The sequence below is a fragment of the Amblyomma americanum genome, chromosome 7 (assembly GCF_052857255.1).
Source record: "Amblyomma americanum isolate KBUSLIRL-KWMA chromosome 7, ASM5285725v1, whole genome shotgun sequence".
Taxonomy (NCBI): Eukaryota; Metazoa; Arthropoda; class Arachnida; order Ixodida; family Ixodidae; genus Amblyomma; species Amblyomma americanum.
Window position 1 is genome coordinate 2,262,391 of NC_135503.1, and position 24,895 is coordinate 2,287,285.

Consider the following 24,895-nt stretch of genomic DNA (forward strand, 5'->3'; position numbering starts at 1 on the left):
ATCGCAGCGCTAGGTGGCACTGTTTTCACAACGACTGCCTTCAAAGCAGACTTTGTAAAAACAGCCGCGCTGTCGCACTTGCACACGGGCTTCGCGACTTCTTCGACCACATGAGGTTTTTCAACTTCACGTCAGTGGCCGTGTAAGAGTCCAGGGGGAGTCAAAATATTCCCCACCACGGCGCCTCTTTACCGTGGCTCCTGTCAGTCCCTCTTTCAATCATTTCCTCACAGCGAGGTTCGGGTGTCCACCGATAAGTGCCACAATTACTGCGCTTTTGCTTTCCTTCCCTAACCATTCACATTTCTTTACTCCGCTAAAATCTCAGCACCTTACCTTAAATAAGTTTCGTTCAAATAATTTTCGTTTCATATTTTCTAATGGCTAACCGTCCACACCTCTGAAATAATTACAAAGGAATTTTCAGAGATTCTCTCTCCTATTCGAAACGCAAGAAACATTCCCGAGCTGTTACTTCTTCGCAGCGTGCATGCAGTCTATAGCATAGCTCACAGTCTAGCATAGTCCACCGTGGCTACAGCGCTCTAACAAGCGCATATTTGCCCAGCCACGCGTTCAGACAGCAAGCAGTGGAGCGGTATTTCAATCAAGGAACGCTTGACTCTTACGCCTTTGTTTGACCTCGAAGATAGTCTCGTCCACATCGACCAGGTCACGGGGCTCTCTCGCGTCTCGTGTCCGCTCCCACACAGGGTACATCTGCGGGCGACTGCTGCAGTCTAGCCGTGCTGTAAATGCCCTTTATCTCGCGAAGTAAAAGCAGAACTGCGCAGCGAGGAGAGTGCACGGTCCTGCCAGTGACAGTCGGGTCACGGCCCAAACGGGACCGTGAGTGCGCGCTGGCGCGTATAGGTGGCGCGATAGCTAGGGCGCCTCTGTCTTGCGCGCTAAGGACGGTGATTGGGCTTGCCCGACGAGCGCGGCACGTGACCTGCATCGAGAAGCTGGTCTTTCTTTGGGGCCCTAACGCGCCTGAATGTGGGCGAAATGGGAGGCGGCCCCGTGCGCTTTCTGCCTGCAGGGGACCTGCGGGACGACTTTCCCGGCAACAGGAGATACAGCCACTGTGATAATAATAAAGCCTCAAAACTGGATTCTTGATAGCTTTTTTTTTTCGTGCTCGTAGATTTAGGCGGTGATGGTGGCATTGGGTGTCTCTTCGTGAAACACGCGCCAGAGCGCGCGAAAACAAAAGAGCACGCAACGAGTGATACTTGCCAATTTCCTGCAATTTACCACGAGGAACAGCAAGGGCTCAGAAAAAAGAACTAACTATAAAATATGCACGCATTTTCCAAATTGGTGCAAGGAAAAAGTGTCCAAAGTGTGGGTTTTCTTGTCCAAAAGGAAATTTTTGGCTACGGCAGGCAGCAAGAGGGTTTGTATCTGGCGAAAAGTTATTTTCTCCAGCCAGTTATTTTGGCACTGAATGAAGAACTTTCTAATTCGCTTGAGCCAGAGCAATTGAATTGCTAACGCTCGCGTTTGCTGGCCACATGCGGACATCGTTTTTGTCTTTTTCTCGGCTTTTGTGCTCTTTCTCTTCATGTACATACACCACTCTAAAAGCCATTCGAAGCCAAGGAGTGTCTTATGTTTTTCTCGCGCCTTGACCGCTCCTTATTCCCACCAAACAACGTACGACGCTCAGCCAGTTACGGTACCCGTCGCAAATCGTCACCAACCGCAGTGCGGAAGAGAGTACGTTGCATGGCAACTGGTACGCGACGTTAATGTCGTGTTTTGTTTTATAAACTCTGCAAATGTAATATAGTTAAAGACTAAAGAAGAAAATTTGACTGGATCGGATATGTCTTCTAAAAATACCGTTCAACAAGACGTCACACGAAATGACGATCGGTCGAGACATACACAAGCGCCGAGTAAACAACGACTGCGCTTTTACACAGCAACTGCGCCACTTTTTGAGAATTCCGCGATATTCAAGGATCAAAATTTGTATCGCCTGTGTGTAAAGCATGCAAAGTTTTGTGCGCTAGCATTCGAAATGGCGCCGCAATCGACTATTCAATTTTAGATTTCTCCTGACAGCAGCGAAGCAATGCAGAGAAGCTCTGTGTGACGTCACGGGCGGTAGCATTCCAAATGTCAGCTGTCCTCAACCACACCCTACCGTGCGTCGTTGGATGCGGCCAAACAAAGCTCAACTGGGTTTGCCTTCGGTGGCGTTGGTTTCCTTCCTTCAAAGCAAACGTTGAAAATGTGCCGGCACCGTCAATGACGCAATCATCTCCCCCCCCCCCCCCTCCTTGGCGCTGTGCGCTGAGGAGAAGCTTGATTTTTTGATCGGCGACTACGTCACCATTTTAGCTGCTAGAGCACAAGCACTTCGCATGCTTTACCTACTTGTTTAACACGTTCGTATGCGTCGTACTCTAAAACCTCTGCTCGTCGTATTCTAATACCTCTGCAGTTACCCTTGAGGTCTTTCGTTGTCTGGTTGCACTGCATTCACCAAATCTTTCAGGGCTCATCTTCCCATGTGATTCCGCCCATTACGGGAGTCTACAGTTTCCTTAGATGCGTCACCTTTGGCAAAAGTGAGCAGGCTGCATAGTCTGCTTCGCGCTCATGTGGCCGAGTCCTTACGGCTTTCCTAATGATCAAAATATCTCGAACAGTGAGGACAAGTGCTATCCTTATCGCACAGAGATTTGGGGCTTGAGGGGTGGCACACCATGCATCCTGGTAACCGTTGGCAAAGACGGTCGGTGGTGATGAGAGTATCATTTTTTATTTTTGGAGCTTCATTGCTTCGGAAGCGACTGTCTCTGCTGACATCGTCATTAGGGGAAGAACAATTACCTCAACGCATTATTGAGTATGCAGACGCCGTCCTCAGCATGTCAAGGACTTAGCCTTTAACAGCTGATGCCAGTATACTTTATCAATCTGGTATCCTTTCATATGAGCAAAAAGACTGACTTTATCTTTTCCGTGTCGTTAATCCAAATTCTTGCAAGCCATTTCCCAGTCGATGTTCAATGTCGCTAAACCCAGACAAGGAATTGTCATGAAAAAAAAATCATTAATATATATCCTCCACGTTCAAGCCGCAACTCCCCCAGCGCCCGCTCTCCAAAGACAGGTAAGAGCGAACAAAACGCGCTCAACTGCTGGCAGTGCGTTTCGTCCTGGATTCAGTGCTTTCTGACCTTTCCACATTTCCGTATTGAGAGATGTCCTTTTTTCCCCGTTTTCATCTTTCCACGTCTTCTTCACCGTGTCCCACAAAGGTTTCCCCCAAATCTGCTGACACGCGAAAGCGAAACTTTTCCGATCAAATTTAGCGAGAACACTTTTTATCCTTACCCATTGTCCACGGCTGAAAGGCAGAAAACAACAGAGAGAACACATCCAGAGTTACGCTTTGGCCTTCCGGAAAAGTTCTCTCGTTGTCATCGTCGGTCAGGAGCTTTTTCATGAACTTACTTTGCGAACCCCCTCGAGTGTGCCGTGCGGCTGTTTAAACTGATTCTGCGCGCAATGGGCAGCGGAGCCATAACAAGTCCGTGGACTGCAGGCGAGGGTTCCGCTTCTCTTTCCGGCCGCAGCACCGCGCCTGCGTCAGCGCCCTGGGGCAGCGTCGACGCTATTTGCGCTGCCCCAGAGGTGAAGCTTCGAGCTCACAACAAGGATGCGTGTTTGCTGCGCGCTAACGTCGCATTTCGAGAAAGTTTTGCGGTCCTGTTTGGGCTCAGCGTGCATCCCCATGTCCGCACAAGTTAACCTGCTTCTGAATAGTGCGTCTGTATTCGTCACAATACATAACGCCATGTTCCCTCGGTTGTGCTTGGGTTAGCAAAACTTGAAAAGTGCAGCATCAGAGCGTTTACTATGCTTTCGAATGCCGGCCTTTGGAACTGAGAGGGGGAAAGAAACGACAAAGCGAACATTGCCATCCTGACTTCATTCCTTTCACACGTACCTCCACATGACAAAACACCATGGCCCATTGCACTTTACACAGTAGGTGCTGTCTTTCCGCCCAGCCTAAGCATTTCTGTGGCTTATACGTGCCTCAAATTCTAGCCTGTTCTTAGAAAATAAACAATTATTATTTAATGACAAAATTTCTGTGAAGCGCATTTTTCTTTCAGGCACACTGGAATTAGATAACAATTGTAGAGTGTCAACACAGTATATGTTCAAGAACTTTCTATTCAGGAAGCCCTGCATGGCTTGCATTCCACCGAGCTACGAATTCGAAACGTCTCCTCTCTAATTTCGTCAAGCAGTGTCTTACTATTTCAAAATTTGTACGACTGAAACGAAGGTACGGCTGGCCGCAGTTGATGATGGGTAGAACATTCAAAGGACCTTGAACGCGATTCCGGATCGCGGCTTTTGCCTTCGTGATAGAACGGCGAGCCAAGGCTCCAACCAACCATGGACGGCTCTTATTTATTACCTAATATTTGTCAGAAGTTCCCCGCAGCGCCTGAAGACATTATTGCAGGGATGGAATGGTAGGGGCGTATCCCTCATATGAACAGTGCGGCAAAATGCTAAAATTAGAATGTTAAAGAAAGCAAAACGCACAGCACAGGACAACCGTGCGCCATGTCGTACATCAGACTGGGAGGCGGAAAACCGATCTTCAGCAGAGCATTGCGCAATTCAAGGGGGTAATCTATCCCAGTCACTGATCGTGAAAGGAAAAGTGATATATCTTCCACGCGCTTATACCGCATACGCCAAGTCGTAAGCCACGGATCACCAAAAAATGCTTGACGACGATGAAAATGAAAACCTAAATACTTCAGCAGTTTCTCAACACTAAGTCATTCAGTGGTTTAACATATTTCAAACAATACCTTAATACAGTAGCTGTCTTTTTAACGAGCGAGAAGATAAAAATACCTGCTCGAACACTTTCGAATGGACTGCCGTCAGTGCAGCGCTCAAACACGGCAATAAGTTAACAAATTGATTTACCGCACACCAGCCACTTCCCGTGTTAGCGGACCTATCGTTGAGGGCCAACCGCTACAAGGATCATAACTTGCCGGCAGGTTTAATAAGTTCTTCAGGAATGTCGTGAGCAGTGCATCATGTTTTCAGGCGCAGATACGTTGGATTGCAAGACATAGTAACACTTTGATTCTTGAACCTGTCGATTAGCAGCAAGTGAGCAGCTTTTTGCTTTACTTACAGTAAATGGTCTGATATAGATGGAATACAAGTTGCGCCTGTAAAGTATGTCTTAGATAATATAGCTCCATGCTTACTTATTTATATAACCTTGTATTGCAACCTTGTCCTATCTTATCGCAAAACTGATGCAAGTATCACAAGTCATTGCACATTTTAAAAACGGAGATAAGAATGACATGTCAAATTAGAGGCCGATATCTATTTTGCCAGTAGTTTCTAAAAGTTTAGAAAAATCATTTCTACGATACTATGCGAATTCTGTAGCAAATTCAACGTACTGTCTGCGTCTCAATACGGCTTTGCCCAAGGCAGATCTACCGAAACAGCTTTACTGGCGCAAAGAAGAAATGGTAATTCTTGAACGGTTTGAAAATAAAAAGCTATGCATAGGAATCTTCATAGACTTCTCAAAGGCCCTCGATCGCCTCAGTCACCATAGACTACTGCAGAAATCTGAACTGTATGGCGTACGTGGGAAACACTCCTTCTCCTAGATTCTTATCTGCAACACCGTTTCCAGCATGAAATAGAAAAGGCTCTTTTCAGAAAAACCACTGCTGGGGTTTTACAGGGAAGCATTTTAGGACCATTAATTTTCACGCTTTACATTAGTGATATCGTCAAAAATAATTAATAAGCCACAATATGACATTTATGCAGACGGTACCAGTGACTTTTTTAAGGGCAGTACTATCGAATCCCAAGTCCCAATCATTAACAGCAAGTTAGATGGCCTGAAACAATAGAGCGAAGCAAACGTCCTCTTTCTAAACGCAAAAAGGACAAAAGCCTTTATTTTCCGCGTGCTACATGAATTGATCACGTTATAATCCATGTTATAACTAAAACACGGGAGATTCCGTCAAATAAATTGTAGATATGATCAAAACACTTAACTATTTTAGGCAAGAATGTAAACTGGGACGCTCACAGTTTTATGTCGTTTTGCAAAATGTGTGCTTGCAAAATTTCGGCACTTTCATCCGACGTCTATAAAAAATGGTAAGCTACAACACGCTGTTTCTACTTCATTTAAGTTACTCTTTCTTGGCATGGGACAACACAACCCAGGTTAATATAATATTCGTGTTCCAAAAGAAAGCTGTCCGACACATAGCAATTATGAATCACCGTGCATTGTTTGCCCGCTTTCACATCACACCATCTCGTAACCTGTAGGAATATTGTTTAGTAATGAGGTGTATAAATGTATCCGTTGCCACCAAAATAGGTTTCTAGGCCCTGCCTTAAAGCAACCTTTCCAACATATGCATTTCGCAATCATTTTGGAGCATTCCCTTCTGCCGCACAGAATACGGACGTCCGATGTTCTCCTTTGCTGTTCCACACTTATTAAATGAACTGCTAAGTAAAAGCATATTTGTGGAAAAGAATAGTCCACGCGAAATTCGTGACGTTAGGATACGGTGACCTTAACGCTTCCTTTGATATCTGCTGAGATCCACAAAAATTTTCCAATTCTGCCTGCTTAGGCAAAGTTTAATGGATATGTTTTCTGTCATAATATGACAGCATGTAAATAGTCCTACTGATCTTCTCTATATATATGCATATTGTCTCTTGTTTTTCTAACCATAAGTACTCGCACTGTTAAATATTGCTGAGTTCATATTATTTCTTGCCCAGCTGATGTGTGTACATAATTTATTCAACATGCTTTGTCATTTCTTTGTCTTTTGCCTTGTACGAGGGGGCCCGGGCTCTTTCAAGTTAAGTGTGTTTCACTTTTTGCCCGTGCTTAGCTACATCGTCCTGATGTCAATAAATACGGCTTGACATTACATCTGCATCATTTCTCTTCGCAGACAAAAGTCGACTGGAATGAAGTGCCTACCTATACCGTACCCTACACCAGCACCGTCAATTTTAAGAACACCACCGAAAATATTGTTACATGGCGACCATTTGAAGAATGAGGCGAGATGAACGATGGCAGTGAGATGATTTTAATGGCTGCTGGCCTAGCGCGAGCGCTTCGTCCAGCGCCACTGCCAGCTTCGTCGTCTTCTTCACAATATTATGATTTATTCAGTCATAATTATTTTTCAATTTCTCGAGTATATTGTGCTGTATGCTCCTTCGTGTAATATCAATACTAGGGCCATCTGAGGTCTTCAATAAATTTAAAATAAAATATATTTATCCGGCTTTAAATGTCGCGTATTCTCCACTCACGGTCAATTCGTATCGGTTAAAGATAAGTGCGAACAAGAGTCGGTCTTTGTCTCAAGCCGAGGTACGCACCTCGTCCGGTGCGTTTTCTCCCGTCTCTGTCCAGAGTTGTTTGCGTGGTCGCAGAGCAGCGCCAGCTCTGCAATACCTCGGGCAGGCCAGCGGCTGTTGTGAAAGGGAAAGGAGCCTGTTTGTGCTAGTCCTTCGTCTTGTTTCCTGTTCGTGTTGAGCTGAGAGCGAAAATGAACACTTACCAACTCGCCCAAATTTCCGCCTTGCTGAAAGGAGCAGGAGCCTGCTCCTCCTCAGCGTTTCCCAGGCCATGGGTATGGCAGATTCTCCGTCCATTTGCTCTTCATTATCCTCACCCACTGAGTCTCGGGCATTACGCCTCTTTAAGTTGCAGATCCCGCTCCGTCTAAATTCGGTAAGGTTGCTTTGGGTACCGGGGCACACGGGCTTTCACTTAAATGAGACTGCAGATTCCTTTGCAAGGGCCTCTGTCTGCGGCCCAGTTATTGCTATCCTGCCAAACTGTGAATATGCAGCTGCGGTGAGGTTTCGCAGCTGCAAAATATTTCAGGAATTGGCTGCCTCGGCTCTTACATCATCTCCCGAATACCAGCATCTTTTGCATCCTTGCAGTAGCAAAGACTGGCTCTCGCGCAGATTAGAAGTTACTTCACGCGTTTGCGTTGCCGAGTTCCTCTGCTACATTCACATATCTGGCCTGGTGGTTTCCCCACTGTGCCCGTTTTGTGCCGAACCTAGGATAATAGATCACTTCCTGCAGCTCTGCCACCGCTTCGCTTGTTTGACGAGGCGCCTATTGCTAATTCCGTTTCATCAGCTGGGTTTGCCTGTGTCCTTTGCGGTTGTTCTTTAGATTGGCTTTTCTGCTTGGACGAAGCGACAGGAGTGTGCACTCTGTTGTGCAAAATTCCCTTCAAGAAACTCAACGACTTCCGGTCTGAGGATTTTTTCCCCTTTCACCCCGCTCTCAGTCAGTGCGAAACTGAAACATTGCAGGCGTTGTATACGAATAGGCACATAAAAGCATTGGCCCGTCTTCGGTCTCCCAGTTAACCGGCCTTTACTTTGCGACGCCCAGTCTGTCAGCCTATATCCTGTTGCTACTCCATTTCGTTTCAAAACGCTCCTGTTTCCAGCATTTCACCGCCTGCGTCTTGGCCACTCCCCCGCAGTGGGTATGTGTCATCGTTACTTGAGGCCAACCAACCAATCACAATAGCCGCGCTGATTGTTGCACTTGTTCCTGATTGTTCCTTGTGCGTCTTTGTCCGTCGAACAAGTTCTGACTGCGTGCGCGAGTGACGTAGGCAAGTATTTGTGTAGCATGTATCCCTCCCCGGGTACACGCAGAACCAAGGAGAGGCATAACACACCTCGGTACTCCTTCGTTGTGCTTCCACCGACGCACTCTTGCTACCTGCCGTCGGCCACTCAACTACTGCTTCATCGCATGCTTCAATGCCCGTTCGTTTTGTTTTTTGGGGCGCGGTCACCGTCAAACATTTAGTGCAAGGTCGCTATCATCATCGGCGTCGTCGTCTTAGTCCCAGGCGCGCCCACTGCAGGACAAAGCCCCCTTCCATTGTTCCCAAATGAGCCCTATCCTGGGACACTTGCGGCTAACTCATCCTACAAAATTTCTTACACGTATTCACCCAGCCCACTCTGGTATTCACCCACTCCCTGATTCTCTTTGAACCCACTCCGCTGCAGTAAAAGACCGCTGGTGACCTGTTCTGCGTATAACAGGTCTGCCCAATTGATCATTATTACCGCTGCGGCCTCATTACCGCGTCTTTGCTTCGTAACCTATTCTGCTCTGTCCCTATTTCTTAACACTGCCCTATCATTTTGTTCCCCATTGCTCCTTGCGTTGTCATTTCGAACCTTTTGATTAGCCTCCAAGTACAGGTACGATACAGCTATGAAATAATTCCGTCTTCAGTGAGAGTGGCAAATTCTGCTATTTGTAACATTAGAACATGCCTGGAAAATGCACTGCATCCCATGTTTATTTCCTCTGTTTTGTTCACACTCGCGGTGCGCGTCTATACGGTCGCTACTTGTCCTGTACAGGTGTACTATACACCTCTCAACACATCACTGCATGCCGTACGCTATAGTTGCCCTCCCAGGCCTATACTTTACGGTTTTCGGGCCTTCACCGCCGCGGCGACCATCGGCGGTGAAGGCCTCTAAGGCACTGCTGCGCTTCTTGAGAACTTCTGACCTGCACGATAGGCTGTGAGTTTACCGAACGCTTGGTGACTTCAATTTCCTGCTACACTCTCTTTTCTCCTTCACTTTTTTCATCCCCCCCCCCCCCCCCCCCGCCGTGCAGGGTAGCAAACCGGTTATTCTTCCGGTTAAACTCCCTGCCTTTCCTCCTCCTCCTCCTGTTTATACTAATCATCAGTCCCATCATTCTGCTTTGAGCGTTTATGTCCCCAATCATGCGCTGCCCTCGAAGCGTTCTTACGGACTGCGGTAATGGAGACAGTGCAGGTGCATAGGATCTCCCATTTCAGAGACTGGCAGCGCAGGCAGCGTCTCCTTTCGTACCCGCGCGGACTGAAGCCGAGGCACGCTCGCTGCTTCCGAGATGAACTCGCGGCACGCCAGGCGGTGTTCCACATTTCCGCTGGCAGTAGCAGCCGCGCATGTGTCGACGCTGCACTCTGTGCGAAGGCGCATCGGGCTCCTGCACCTGCATTCAGGACGCAAGCTTTTCTCTACAGCAATTTCAGTGGACGGTCATTCGGGTCGGCCGCGGTTTGCGGAATACAGATTGCGCGCCGGACATAAAGGGGCTCGCGGCGGCACACGGAGGGAATGGAAGCTGGAAAAGGCGGAAGACGGAGAGAGCGAATGGCGCAGTGGGCAAATGAAAGTAGGGGTTCCGCCGACAGTGCCTCCCCTTTCCCTTCCCCAGGTTCTAGTTCTCTCTTCGGGCGACTTTATTTATTTATTTTTTTTACCTACCCTCACCCCGCCTTTTCGGCCTTTTTTCATATTGCGTACGTATACGTATGCAAGCCGTCGCGCACGCGGGATATTCGCTCGTAACTTTGAGGCTAATTTCGCTGCGTGGTCGCGGCATGATCACGTCGATACCGCAGCGTCAGGTCCGCTAAGTGTATTTCATCACTCCGAGCGCCGAAAAACGAAGGCTGCAGCAAAGAGATTACGGCTAATCCCTGGATTCTCCCCTGCTTTTTATTGCTCTTCGTTTGCTGCGTTCATCTGATTCTTATGGCACACTGGCGCATGAATGCGTGGCAATGCTCAGGCGATGCCTTCTCCAATAATGTCGGTGTCCCCTCTCCTAGAGCTATTTCGCTTCCTCTACTTTCCTCGAAAGTCCGCCAGGTGGCGCCGCTCTCCCTGGCCTGCTTTTGCGAAGAGGTGGGTGATTCCGTTATTCGCTTTTTCTTCTTTCCAGGCAAGGAGAGACGGAAGGCAGGAAAGAGCGAGCTGAACGCGAGCTCCTTTATGAATCCGAAAGCAGCGCTCGCGTGTGGACCGACACTCGCACGCACTGTGTCGCGTCGAATCCGGCCACACCGCCCTGACGATTTGAAATTCAGAGCAGGTACTCTCGCCTGTCCGGACACACCGTACGACTACGACGACTGCTGCTTTCAGCGCCGCATAACGGGCACCCGCAGAGACGGAACGCCGTGGGCTCAGCTTCGCTCGCTGCTTCGGCGACCCGTCGAGGGAGCGCCGAAAGCAGCTTTTTTAGCTCTCGCTGGCTTAAAACAAGAGCTCCAGACAGGCCTCCAGCGAAGGAAAACAGGAGAAAAATGAAAAGCGGCTCTAGAAGGGCACGTGCCTCCTTTCACAGACACCTCTCTACGCGCTGCAACAGCGAGGTGATAACAGCACGAGAGCCTTGGAAGTCGACGGTTCTCAGTTTTTTTTTTTCGTTTTCCTCGCTGGAATTCTTAAGACTTCCCGCTCTTGGCTCGTTCTTCGAGCGTCTGTTGTATTTTCTAGGTGTCAATCCTTGTGTCGCGGTTCTCGCAACGCGGAGAGTGAAGTCGGCCCATCGCAACGGCTTTCAAATTCCAAGAATGGCTGCTCGGCAAATATGAATGCAAACGGAAAAGAAAGGAGGGTTTTGTTTCAGAGACAAGTGCTACGGAGACTTAGGAATCTGAAAGGTATTCTTTTGCATTTTTATTATACTAAGCAAACGTTTACATAACATCACAGTGCAGAACTTTCGGGGCCTTACTAAAGTGTTTGTGCCCTGCTCGACTGCAGGAAGACTACGGACTACTACTGACGGAGCAGTTCTTGGAGCAGTTCTTACAGAAAACGCCAGAAGCACATAGCATGTGTGATTATAATAACACAGCGCAAAGACAGACACGGACAAAGCGCTGTGGTGTTTGCTAACTTGTCCGTGTTTGCCTTTGCGCTGCGTTATTGTAAGCATGATTTTCCAACACGCCCAGCAAGTGTGGTTAAGCATGCGTGATGATGGGGAAAAACCATGTCGGTGGTTATGCTTGTATAATTCCAAATACGTTGTTTTCGATACTTGTTTGTCAACAACTGGTCATCATTCCGACTTCCTGGTCATCATTCCGACTGTCTGAGCGCTGGACGCCCGGAGGTTGTTTGGCTTCCTCGACGTCTCCACTTTTTAAAATGATGGCCTTCACTTTTTCCTGTGAATGTTTCCCAAGCGATGCGTTACGTCAGTTTCATCTCCTTTTGCAGTTTAAACATTATCTCCTTAAAGAGTTGAATAACTGCATGTTGTCATAAGAAAGTACCAGCAGCATTTCATTCCAGTACATTAGTATAGGACCGAACATAAATGGATATTGATGAGATAGAAGGCCCAAAGTAGTTTCCATCATACCACAAAACTTTCGTGAGGGCACCTTTAAAATATTATCGTGCCGTTTGGCACCGAAAGGTCGTTTTCTTCGTTCGAAAAATGAAGTATCGAGGACTTTTCGTCTTTTCTAGTTTAAGCAAAGGCGGTTGTAAGGCAGTTGTACAAAATTTTAAATAGCACAAAGGGCACAACCAAACCATAACTCGCCGTCAAGACTTCGGTACGCGCAGTGAAATATTTTTCTGCTTCTTCAAGAATGAAAAACGCAAAAACCAGAGCTGTGATGACTTCTTCCCGTTGACGCGCTGTGCCGTAACTGCGCTTTTTTTCACGGTTTCTTGTGAAAGCCAGCGCAGTGCGTTCTGTGCACACGTAGTCCGCGAGGGAATATTCAAGGCATCATAAAGAGTATGCCACAGACCGATTAAGCTCGCACTGCTGTTGGCCGGTAGTGCGTCTGATTAGAAACAGATATGAAAGGCGTAATTCAATGCCCGCTATTTCAAGCAGGTTGAGGAGTCAATGAAACAGTAAGCAGTTTGGCAGAACGAAAGGCCGAAATAACGAGTTACTCTGCATTGCAGGGCTGAAGCGTCATGAAAGGGAAAAAGGAAGCCGCGAAGGTGCGTCTGGCGCCTCGTGCATGTGCATACGTCTTTATGCAAGGCTGCTCTAAGACGGTCCTTGTCTGCGTTATTCTTGGACCTCGGTTCAGCTTGGCCTCGGCATTGTCTCCTACGACGGCACTTCCAAACTTCCCCGGAGACACTTTGCTCGTCTGTTCTATGCATACGAATGACATTGCTTGTGTATGTGGGTACGGGCGACTTTTGCGTGGGCATTTCTTGGTGAATGTGGTGAGTAGCCCACCTAGTTCATTAAGTGGGAAATACTTCCCACCACCCTTGGTGAGCGCCTGCTCCTTCTTCTACATTCAGGCTGGCAAGAAAAATTGGCCGACTGTTAGCGCGCCTGTGTTAACGCGATCTTCTGCGAATGAAGTTTGCGAGGCCTTCACCGCTGCGGTTCGGCTATCGCAGAAGGGCAGTGCACGGTGCCTTCTCGCTTTCTCTCTTCTGCCGCGCTGTTTTGCTCGTCGCTGCTCACACATGGAGCCGCGGAGGCCTAGAAGGGCTTTCGCGCTAAAGAACAATATCCAGGACGGTTCTCAGTGACAGCTGTTTGTGACTGTCTCGTCATTATTATTTGTCGTCCTGAGGGCAGTGCGCGTAATGTGGCTGCATGCTGACGCATCATCTAGATGCATATAAGGCAGTGACGTCAAGCGTGACCTCATTGCGTGCTATCCTCACAGAATGGCCCGCTCTGCTGTTAAACCAACGCCGACAACACAGAAACAGGCAGCCTGTCCTGAAATTAACGGAGGGGAGGGCTACGAGGCTCTTAGGTGGCGAGTACAGCCGAAAACGCAAAACGCCGTCCGAAAGCTGGGCACAGCAATCGGCGTAGTGTTTGGGACCAGCAGGGCGCTGATGACCCCGCCACAGACGACAGAACGCTATGTCGAATCCACCCGACGGAAAGGGGAAGGCTACACACCCAAATCTAACTGATTATCTCTACAATTAAGTACGGCAATATTTAAGATCTTCTCGTAGCCAGTAACGAGGTTCTTCTCATCTGATATCAACGTTAATGTCTACACACGGGGCCGAGTCATGCAGTAAGTGACCGTCAAACTATCAACTCCTTTCTTTCCCGCATCGTCGGACGAATTCTAACCGCCCTGCTGCGGTTAACAGTGGCTGCCGAGCTGCGTGCGAAAAAGGCGTCCGCCAGGATTCCGTATCGAGCCCTCTATTCCGAGTGCGCTTCTCCCAAGAGCGGCGAGTTTCTCCTCCCCAGGAGGCTAATAGCGGTTTCGATTAGTCCTACTCGGCCGGCTACTTTTACGGCGGCCCGCAAACTGCCGGTGCGCTTCTTGGCGCCGCTCGCTTTCGGGAAGATTACGCTTCCTTCAACGCACGCCGCGGAGAGAGAAAAGCCTGGCTCCACTCCATTTCTTACTGCCGACTGTTTGCGGTCGGCCTTCCGTCGATTTCTTCCTCGGCTTTATTGCGCAACCCCCTCCTAAGTCGGGAACACATCCAGGCGAGTGCCCGTCGGCCCTGGCGCACAGATACAGGCTGACCTGACTCCTCTCTTTGTTTCTTTGCTGCTGTTCTCGTGCATTCGCTCGGGTCTAATGATGCCTAGCGCAGTGTTGTTTATCCGCAACTTCTTTTTTTGCCCCTTTCTGGGCCCAAACTCGCTTCAGCCACTCTTATAGCCTTGTTCCGTCTTCTCTCTCCAAAGTATCCGGATAAAAAAGGTTGGAAGCCAAAGTTGAGCAGCCAGCAAACGGATTTTACTTTCAGGGTTATATCGTGTGCAGCTGCTTAATCGGCCTTGCAGCACTCCAAATAAAAGAAAATATCTAAATCTCTAGGAAAAAAAAAAGGTATGGAAAAGTATCGACCCCGCTGTGTGTCGCAAGCTTAGGGCACAGCCTGCCGGCGGTGCCGCTGCTTTCAATGTTTGCGGCAGGAGAGGCGTAAACGTCAGCGGTCCATCTTGCGCTGTGATGCCTTCGCGTCCACACGCACCGCCATCGCCGTGTGGAGCACGGGTTTCCAGCTCTTATGCTCAAAAAACAAGTGGCCGCTTTTTTCGATAGACCTATGCTATATATACTCGCGCTCCTCCGGCTTACTTCAGATATCTCATGACGGACAAGGCGCTGACATAGATTCTCTTTTTCTCTGCGCCCCTTATTTTTGAAAATGGTATTGATTGTGACGTAATAAAAGAGATTTTAGACTACTAGGCAGTGTTTTTCTCAGTTACATTCAATGGCCCCAAAACCAGCTATGTACACTCCGCGTTTCCTGATTTTACACGCGCAAGATGATTGGAAACATCTAATTTGAAACATTTCAGCAGCTAGCTGTCACCGGCGTTGTGGATGCACCCTCTGGTTTCTAAAATAGAATATTGTTAAAAGTTATATACAGCTTTTTCCTCCGCTCAAAAATACTGGCGAAAAATAAATATATTAATCGTCTCTGGATAAAAAAAGGAATGGTGGAACTGTCGTGTCTTTTCATAAGACTACGCTACTCCAAGAAAGGCTCTGGATGAATTTCGGATTAAAACCAAGGCCGCCAAAGTTTTCTATTAGAGCGTGACCTCCAGCAGTTCGTTAAAAAGGAGCACCCTTCAGTTTTGGACATGCGTGTTGCCCGACAGCACGACCTCAAACGCCTTCATGATTTGCGAGGCATCGAACTGTGACCCGCTGAGAATTCGTCCTGCATTCAATACATACTTTCAATCAGTGTTTGCAGGACAATCTCGAAACTCTTTCCTTAACTTGTAAATTGTGTTCATCAGTTGACGAAGCTCATGTTTCTGTGCAAGCTGTTCTTAATTTTATCTTAGGTTTGCACACTAACGAGAGCTCTGGGCCATTTCAGATTTCCAACCAATGTCAAATAGGACATAGAGAAATTATGAATGTCCGTCTAGGGCTTAATCGTGCTTTGCTTTTGAAATAGCTTTAATTCTGTGAACTCCAGCTGACATGCGTTTCCTGGGCTTTTCCTTGTGCTTTCATATAGGCTGCGGATTGTTATCTGTTAGTGCATTTTTATCTCCTTCTGCCATAGCTACATGCGAGGTGGCAGTATGTGAAATTTTAAAATTTCTTTTTTTATTGCGAAAGCAATACTGCTCGAGGTTTCCGCTCTTGGCCGTCGTCCCGGAGAATCCGCCATTGACCTTTAGCGTGACCTATGTGCGACGTCATACCAGCTGTGGAAAAGCGGGGCCCCAACTCGGCTCGTCGCGATCGTCCCAGCGAATCCTCCCCGCGCCGCTGCCGTGGGGGAGGCGCTCGCTTTACGTGACGTCATGCCAGCTGTGGAAAAGCGGCCCTTAACTCGGCTCGTCGCAGTCGTCCCAGCGAATCCTCCACTGTATGTCGGATGATAGGTATAAGGTGAAGCTGCAACGATGTGCTGCAGCTAAGAAGCGGTGGCGTGCGGAAGAAACGAATGAAGAGGGGGAACAACGTTTAGCTAAACGGCGTGCATATTGTAGTCGTTATGGAGAGCGCGAAAGAGACGCAACAACGACAGAACGAAGCGAGCAAGAGACAACTCGCTCAAGAGACGCCAGAAGAACGCGCCGCAAGACTCGAGAAGCGTCGTAACGCAGATGCGGCTAGAAGAAGTGACACCTCCCTTAGTGACTCTTCAACTGCGGAAGAGACGCTTTGAATTCTCGAGAGCGTCGGAATGAAACGCTGCGTGAACGACGAGCCGAGGAAACGAAGCTTTCGCAATTCGACTTGGGTTAACCAGAGCTAAACCACAGACAATTTTTTTATTCGGAGGAAATTATCCTGCGGCGTGCATTCTGATTTCACCTTCCGCTTGCTCTTGGTGGTCCTATTTTTCCTTTCTGTTTGTTTTCACATACTTTCACGAAAAACACACACACACACACGATTGCTTATTTGACCCACAGCTTCCATTGCAAGCGAAAGTTCCATGCACGAAGGCCCTACCTCTTCAGCGCAATTGGCCCAGTACCGGAGACCACAAGTTCCAAGAAAACGAAAAAAACTGAATTCCTTCCCAATCAAACCAAGTACAAAGCTACAATCCTAGGAAACACTAGCATAAGCCACCTGCGCACTGGCGATCTCGTTCCAGCAGGTTAAGTACCCAGGCCGCGACTGTACACGACCATCAGTGAGCTTCCCCTGGCAGGAGTTAATGCTTCATGACTGGTTCGCAGCTGATTCTTTGGCTATCGTGACAAGGGTGGCATCGTCTAAACGGCCCTCTTGGCTGCCTGGCGTTAGTGATCTCGATAATTCGCCGTATCACTCTCACGTCGCGAAGTTCTCAATCATACTGGTAGCACAAAACGAAAACCACCAGCGGACTGCTCTTTAAAGGCACACTGCAGAGAACTGGATCCAATTGTTCCTCTCGCTAAAATTAAATTATTTGGCCCTTTATGGCAGTTTGGATGTTATTCGGGAAGCAGGAGACGATATTAGTGATGAGAAAATTCCATTAAAGAATTATACCACTCAATTTAAGCTCGTGACAGCTGCACTGAACACGACTCCGTGAAAGAAGTTTCGAAGTGAATAGCGGTGTTGTCTAGCATCTGGGATACGCAGCAGATAAACTATGTCTCCTGACATACTTGCGAAAGGTATTGGACGGAAGGCAGGAGCGTCACCTTTGAAACGGGGTGGAGGCTGGTAAGGGCTTCAAGTAACCGCGCAAAAAACACAGACGGGCCATATAGAGCAAGAACACGCAACGAGCACTGAGTTTGAACAAGTCCATTTCGAGGCATGCATTGCTTTACACACTATTTCGAATGGCACGAGACACAGACACGTGCCTTCTGCCACACGTATCACTTCCACAAGAATCATCGTACATACAACAGCTCCAGTTCTTTTAAAGCGAAAGCTTTACTACGCCAGCCAGCGAGCCATTTCGGCTCGTCGCGCCGTATGCCGTATGCGGTAGCGAACGAACGACCTTGAGCCGCCGTTGCCTAGCAACGTCGCAGCCGCGATCCAACAGGTGGCGCTGCCGTCGCCGCTCTCTCCACCAGATGTGCTCCGCTGGGGCAGAGGGGACAGGAGGTGTCGCCTCGCGGGGTGTGTATATATATATACCTCTGCCCCAGCAAAGCACGTATATATATATATATATATATATATATATATATATATATATATATATATATATATATATATATATATATATATATATATATATATATATGCGCGCTTCGCCTCAGTGTATTGTAGTCCTTATGGAGAGCGCGAAAGAGACGCAACAACTACAGAACGAAGCGAGGAAGAGATAACGCGCTCAAGAGACGCCAGAAGAAAGCGCCGCACGACTCGAGAAGCGTCGTAACGAAGATGCGGCTAGAAGTCGTGCCACGTCCCGGAGTGACTCTTTAACTGCGGGAGAGACCGGTTTGAGTTCTCGAGAGAGTCGGAATGAGACGCGGCGTAGATGACGTGCCGAGGAAACGAAGTTTTCGCAGTTCAACTAGAGTTAACCAGAGCTAAACCACAGCCATTTTTTTTTTGTCAAAAGTACAGATGATTTGCTCATACATCTCCAAGCTTTGCTATCTCGGCTGCCTCAGAGATCTCGCGAACCAGCTGCTCGGCGTGTTTATGGATCACTTTTCATTGTGCATACTCAGCCATGCAAGTTTTGGATGGGCAATCTCTCGCATATATTCCAATATGTCTGCGTGCTTGATCGGCATTAATTTTATGTTGTTTCAGCCTTTCGCTAGGGCATCTGCCAGTCTGTCCTATGTACTTTTTTTCACGTTTCAACGGCAGGGAATAAACAACGCCTTCCGCGCATTCGACAAAGCGAGTCTGGTGCTTTGTTATGCATCCGCGTAGTTTCTCTGGCTCCTCGGCGTTGACGCGTCGGCAAAGACTTTTAGTTTTTCTGGGGCTGTGAGCACAACATCAACTCCACCTTTACGGCCAATTTTTTTTTGCACCGGTGGGAGACGTTATGGACACAAGGAAGGGCCACAATTCTTCGTTCATCTTTCGGCTTCCTGCTGCTGTCGCGCAGTTTGTTTCTTGCTTAATCGTTCCGTGACGGGCACAGGTAGGTGCGAGGAATACCCAGCTTCCATAAGGCGTTCAACCTGGCGACGAAACCTAGCTTCCATCGTGTGATTGCACAACTTCTTGAGAGCGTTTGACAAACACAGATTTGCAACGGCCCTTATAACCAGTTTGGAGTGCGCCGATTCGAAAGGCAGTGGCGCCTTGTCACCTCTGGGTTAATGAGACCAGGACACTTTCCCCTTAGTGAGATGAAGTCTTAGATCAAGGAATCTGATCGACCCTTGCACAGGAATCTTGTGCGTTATAGTTAAGGTCTGGAGAGCGTGACTAAAGCAGGCTACAGCCTTCAAGGTCACGTCGAAGGTGTTCATGCCGCCGCCTTCCCAAAGCCCTAGGTAGCCGTCGACATGTCTACCCTCCAACGCCGAGGAGCCACAGAAACTGCGCGGGTGTACAACAAACCACCGGACTCGCTTTATCGAATGCGCGGAAGGCGTTGTTTATTCCCTGGCGCTGAAATGTGGAAAAAAGTGCATAGGACCGACTGGCAGATGCCCTAGCGAAAGACAGAAACAACATAAAATTAACGTCGATCAAGCACGCAGGCATATTGGAATACACGTGAGAGATTGCCCATTGAAAACTTGCATGGCTAAGTATGCATAATGTAAAGTGGTCGATAAACACGCCGAGCAGCTGGTTCGCGAGATAACTGAGGCAGCCGAGATAGCAAAGTTTGGAGATGATTGTATCAGCAAACCATCTGTACTTTTGACAAAAAGAAAATGCAGCTGTTGTATGTATGATGATTCTCGTGGAAGTGATGATACGAGTGGCAGAAGTCACGTGCCTGAGTCTCGTGCGGTTCGCAACAGTGCATAAAGCAATGAATGCCTCCAAATAAACTTGTTCAAAGTCAGCGCTCGTTGTGTGTTCTTGCTCTATGTGTCCCGTCCGTGTTTTGTGCGCTGTTACTTGAAGATGAATAACCAACAAGCCCAAGCTGCTGTTCTGGCTGGGAAGGGTGACACCTGTATCCTAAATTTTAGGCTTTTATAGCTTGTTAAAGCTCCGATCTGGGAAGGAGCAATTGCTTCTGCTCAGAATGGGGCAGTCTATCTACACACTGCAACTTCATCTACACACTGCAACTTCAATTTCTCCTGCTTGTCCAAGGGGAGCAATGCCTCAAAACGTTAATTTTTTTTTAATCCGCCAGCCTTATCACTTTTTTCGCTAGGCGACAAGCGACCAGACCCCTTAGAAAATTCGCGGTCACGGTTAGCAGTTTCCATTTTGTTCGAGGTGATTGTCACTATTTCAAGTGTCCTGTCACAAAAGTTCGGTGCTGCGTTCGAATTGATCGCAAATTAAGCCAATTTTCGACGGCGGCGAGTGCAGTTGGTGCCAACAGCGCCGATCAGCAGCGTTTGTTCTGTTTTCATTCTTACTTATAAATGTAGAGGTATCTTCTCATGGAAGCACAGAAAGACTGCAGGAAAACAAACTTTACAATCGATCTTGTCGTCTAGAACAGGGGAAAGCATGAAGTGCCCACCAGAAAAGGCGGCTAATAGATGGCGGTAACCGCCCTCGAAGTCCGCCTGATCAACCCCTTCTCGTAGCCTTCCATAGAGAGTATTAGCGCGCTCAGCTTTATTTGCCGCTCTTACTAGCGTCATCAGCGCTGGCCTCCAAGGAAAAGGAGGGTTAGCACGCCCAACAGATCGCGGTCGACTGCACGGCCACTACAACATTTACTGCGGTACAGTCAACGTAACGGTCGACACAGCGGCGGCGTCCGTCCAAAGCGAGGGCCCTGGCGGTCTGTGTAGCAGGTGCTGAGGCGACTTCTTCCTCTATGCGGCACACTGCCGGTGATGTTCACGCCAATCGTAACCCTTGCTTGGGGAGCCGCTGCTTTCAGTCGTTTGACATTTCGTTCTGTCTGCGTGTTCAACGCCTCAGGCGCCGCAACTGTCGCTCGCTTTGCAGCGACCCTCTGCTGAGCCCAAGGAGGTAGGGCCGATTCGCGGAAGGAGCAGCCATGTTTCGACGAAAAGGCAATGACACCCGTGTGCTGTGCGATGTGAGTGCACGCTACGTAGCACAGGGAAGCGAAAGACGTGCTCGTTATGACATACATGACGGAAGCCAACAGTCAGCGAAACTAAGGAGCATAGGGCGATTTGTAGTTTTTCGTCAAATGGAGATAATAAAAGCCGAAGAAAAAACAACACAACGCCTCTGGGATCCGAACCCACGACCGCCGAATTTCGCGTCAGATGCTCTATATCAACTCAGCTACGGCGACGCCTGTCCAATATTCTGATTTCGGAGTATTTACGTGTAGTGTAAGCGAACCTTGAGGATGTTCACCAGCGCCCAGGTGGTCCAAATTAATCTCGAACCATTTATTAGGGCGCTTCTTCACTCTTTCTTCTCTCAGTCTCTTCATCAGAACAGGAAGTTGGCCAAGTCGGTTTATGCACATGGTGGAAAAATTGCGTAAAGACGAAAAGGGAACGAAGAAACAAAAAAGACGACTGCTACACTCTCAAATGAATTTTTTACTGAATGCACAGGTATAAATAGAAAACTGTGAAAATACTGAATCATCAAAGCAGCAATCGTCACCAGAGAAAAATTCTTCTAAGAGCAGAAGTCCAAAAACAGGAAACACAGCAACACAGCACCAATACTTCTCAATTCAGTTTGAGGCCGGCGGGGTGTCTCAGTGGCTAGGCCGCTCGGCTTATGAGCCGGAGTACGCGGGTTCGAGCATACAGCCTACCGCAGGTACCCGCGTTTCGATGGAAGCGAAAAGCATAAGGCGCCCGTGTGCTGCGCGATGTCATGCGCACGCTTAAGAAAATGAAATGAAAATTGGTTTTTAGGGAAAGGAAATGACGCAGTATCTGTCTCACATATCGGCGGACACCTAAACCGCGCCGTAAGAGAAGGGATAAAGGAGGGAGTGAAAGAAGAAAGAGGTGCCGTAGTGGAGGGCTCGGGAATAATTTCGACCACCTGGGGATCTTTAACGTACACTGACATCGCACAGCACACGGGCGCTTTAGCGTTTCGCCTCCATCGAAAGGCAGCCGCCGCGGTCGGGTTCCAACCCCAGGTGGTAAAAATTATTCCGGAGCCCTCTACAGTGGCACCTATTCGTGTCTGCTTTCACTCTCACCTTCCTTCGTCCCCTCATGTACGTCTTAGGTGTATATTTAGGAGTGAGAGTCAATGTGTCCTTCCTTTCCTGAAAGCCCGTTTTATTCTCTCAGAGGCTTCCCAAATATTATCGGCCCAGAAGGAACGGCTCCGAGATAATGGAGAGTTTTAGAACCGCGCGTACCACGACCACCGTTGCCACCGCTTACCTCACGGGCAGCAAGTGCGCCTACTGCTCCCTCCGTGGCAGGCGTGCGTGCACACAGCTGGCCGACACCTGGCGGCATCGGGAGACGATCTACGCATTCGCTGTGCAGTCCCGCGTACGCGCTATGCTAAATGCCTTTAGTGAAGAAGACGATATCTAAAGCACAGCTCGAGAGGCTACCAGTCAAGCACGAGGTGCAAGAGGCTGCGGTGGTGGCACATTCGGCGGGAAGAGAAGCTGACCTGTTTGCGTCTCCGCCGGTTCAGATCCTGCTCAGGCCTCAATATCTTTTTGTTGTGGATTTCATTCGGAAGGAAAGCTTTGGAATATTAAGGACAGAGGTTCTACCTAGGGTTTCAGGTTCAGACGATGTTCAACCTATTTTCCGAGAATGGCATAGCTAAAACCATTTCGTGTTTAAAAGGGTTATTGGCAGCTATCGATACAGTCAGTAGTGTCCAGTACCACTGCGGTATGTCATTCGAGAGCACGCGATGCTGTGGCGAGGATAGGCTTAAATATGACAGCGACCTTTCCTTATGATCTCATTTTGAACAATAAACCTTCAAACCTGACGGTCAGCGGACATCACGCTATATAATACGCATCCTACGCTTAGGCATGTCCTACTTGATGATGATGATGTCCTCAGGCTTAATGTAACAGACCCACGGCGGGGAATGGCCAGTGTGCATTGCAGATACAAACGCACACATGGGTAAGGAGTGGAGTAAATGAAAAATTTTGTGACGAAGAGTCGAATTTGGGTTAAAAAAAGGTTATAAATAAATGGTAATGAAAAAGCTGTGAATTCACATTCTAGCATAAAAATCTACCTGATGCAAATATATATCCGTGAATAAAATCGCACACTGGTTTCAGGGCATATCCCATGGCGCTTGCCCCAAAGGAAAGGAGGATCGGAATAGACCGAGGAAGCTTATTTCCGGCGAGGGAGATCTCCAAGTATGTTCTACAGAGAGAAGCGAACCGCCGGCAAAAGAGGAAACAGTGATCTATGGACTCAGTTTCGCCACAAGAGTCACAGAGGTTGGTCAGCAATAACCCTCATCGACATAAATAGAGATTTAGTTGCGGTATTCTTCAGCGCTGGAGAGTCATGGACACCACACATTTCCTTGAACTGCACATCCGCACACTCAAAAGAAATGCCAGGTGTTGAAAATCCGCTAAAGCAAAGAGAGGCTCATGGCTCAAGTAGTGGAGGCGCAGGAACCGTTGGAAGCGTGCCGTAGTCATGAAGACGGTGTTAGGGACAAACGGGAGAATAGGTCCCGCAAGGGCGGACTGAGCTAAAAAATCATCCCTCTCATTAGACGCAATGCCACACTGCCCAGGGACCCAGCGAAAACGTACTTCTGTAATATGTGGTGGAATAAAAAATCGAAGGGAACAGCTCATAGGAGTATCCCACGATTTTTCGGGCGCTATCAAGACGGAAAGGCTGTCTGAAAGTATAATAACCTGAGAGATATTGCAGCGAATCCTTATTAAGGCCAACTCAATGGGCAGAAACTCGGGGACAAAAATAGGGGTATAGTCTGGGGCCCGAAATGAATAACTCCAATCAAGAGCCTTTGAGTAAATGCCAATGGCTGCCTTTTCATTTTGCTGGGAGGCGTCTGTAAAAACGGCAATATGGTTAGGAAAATTATCCAGATACTCCTCAATAAGCCCATTTAATACACTGGGAGGCAGATTTTTAGCATTCCCTGGGAGGGTGTCATCAAAGCAGAATACAGTATCAGCGTGGTTGTGGATAACTGGTACTACCGAATTTGTTTAAACAATTTTTGACAGCAGGGAATTAGTGAACACAACCTGAGGAAGCTTGTACCTAGGCCAGGAAGTACAAAAGAATAGAGATTGGTTTTGTTGTAAATATGAAGTTAGCCAATCCAGGAACAGGCTCCAAAGACCTTAAAAACATCCGCACAGTAAGAAGCTGAAATCGCAAATTTAGATCAGGTATCCGCGCTTCCGAGTACAGCACAGCATTCACCACTGATTTAGGCAGAGCTAAACATAGGCGCAGGGTGCGTCGCTACATAACAAACAGGGGTTCAAGCTTGTACTTCGGGCACCCAGAAAAGAGAACAAAGCCGAATTCAAGTATTGGCCGCACATAGGCCTTATAAAGCAAGAGCAAAGTGTCGCGACGCATACCAAATTTTTTGTTGCTGATCCTAACCAACCAGCCAAGAGCATTTAAGCACAATGCTTCTAATATGGGGCGCCAGTCTAACTGTGGATCATATAGTATACCCAAGTATTTCACCGAATCAACTTGCGGGATTAGGATAGAGTGATAGGCTAATTAAATGTAAAGAGGGGATGACTGTGGAAAAACAAGGACGGCACACTTGTTGACATTTAAAGTTAACATCAGGCTGTAGAGCCAAACTTGCAGAGCATTTAAATACTCCTGCGACAATTGATACAGGATATGAATATTTTTGGCAGAAGCAAAAAAAGCAATATCATCCGCGTACACATAAACTTTGACCTCCGGGTGAATAGGGATATCACGCATTAATATGTTAAACAACAACGGCGAAAGAACGGA

At 48.0% G+C, this 24,895-nt stretch overlaps 1 protein-coding gene and 1 long non-coding RNA gene across 2 annotated transcripts in view; one reads left to right on the forward strand and one right to left on the reverse strand.

Moving 5' to 3' along the window:
* The window catches only part of LOC144098268 (uncharacterized), a 217,010-nt gene extending 209,811 nt beyond the window's left edge, over nucleotides 1-7,199 (forward strand). Inside the window, exon 3 of the long non-coding RNA XR_013307154.1 lies at nucleotides 7,026-7,199. This is a non-coding gene — a long non-coding RNA (uncharacterized LOC144098268). The remainder of the gene's footprint in view (nucleotides 1-7,025) is intronic.
* The window catches only part of LOC144098261 (voltage-dependent calcium channel subunit alpha-2/delta-1-like), a 272,367-nt gene that overhangs the window by 112,353 nt on the left and 135,119 nt on the right, over nucleotides 1-24,895 (reverse strand). The window lies entirely within an intron of this gene.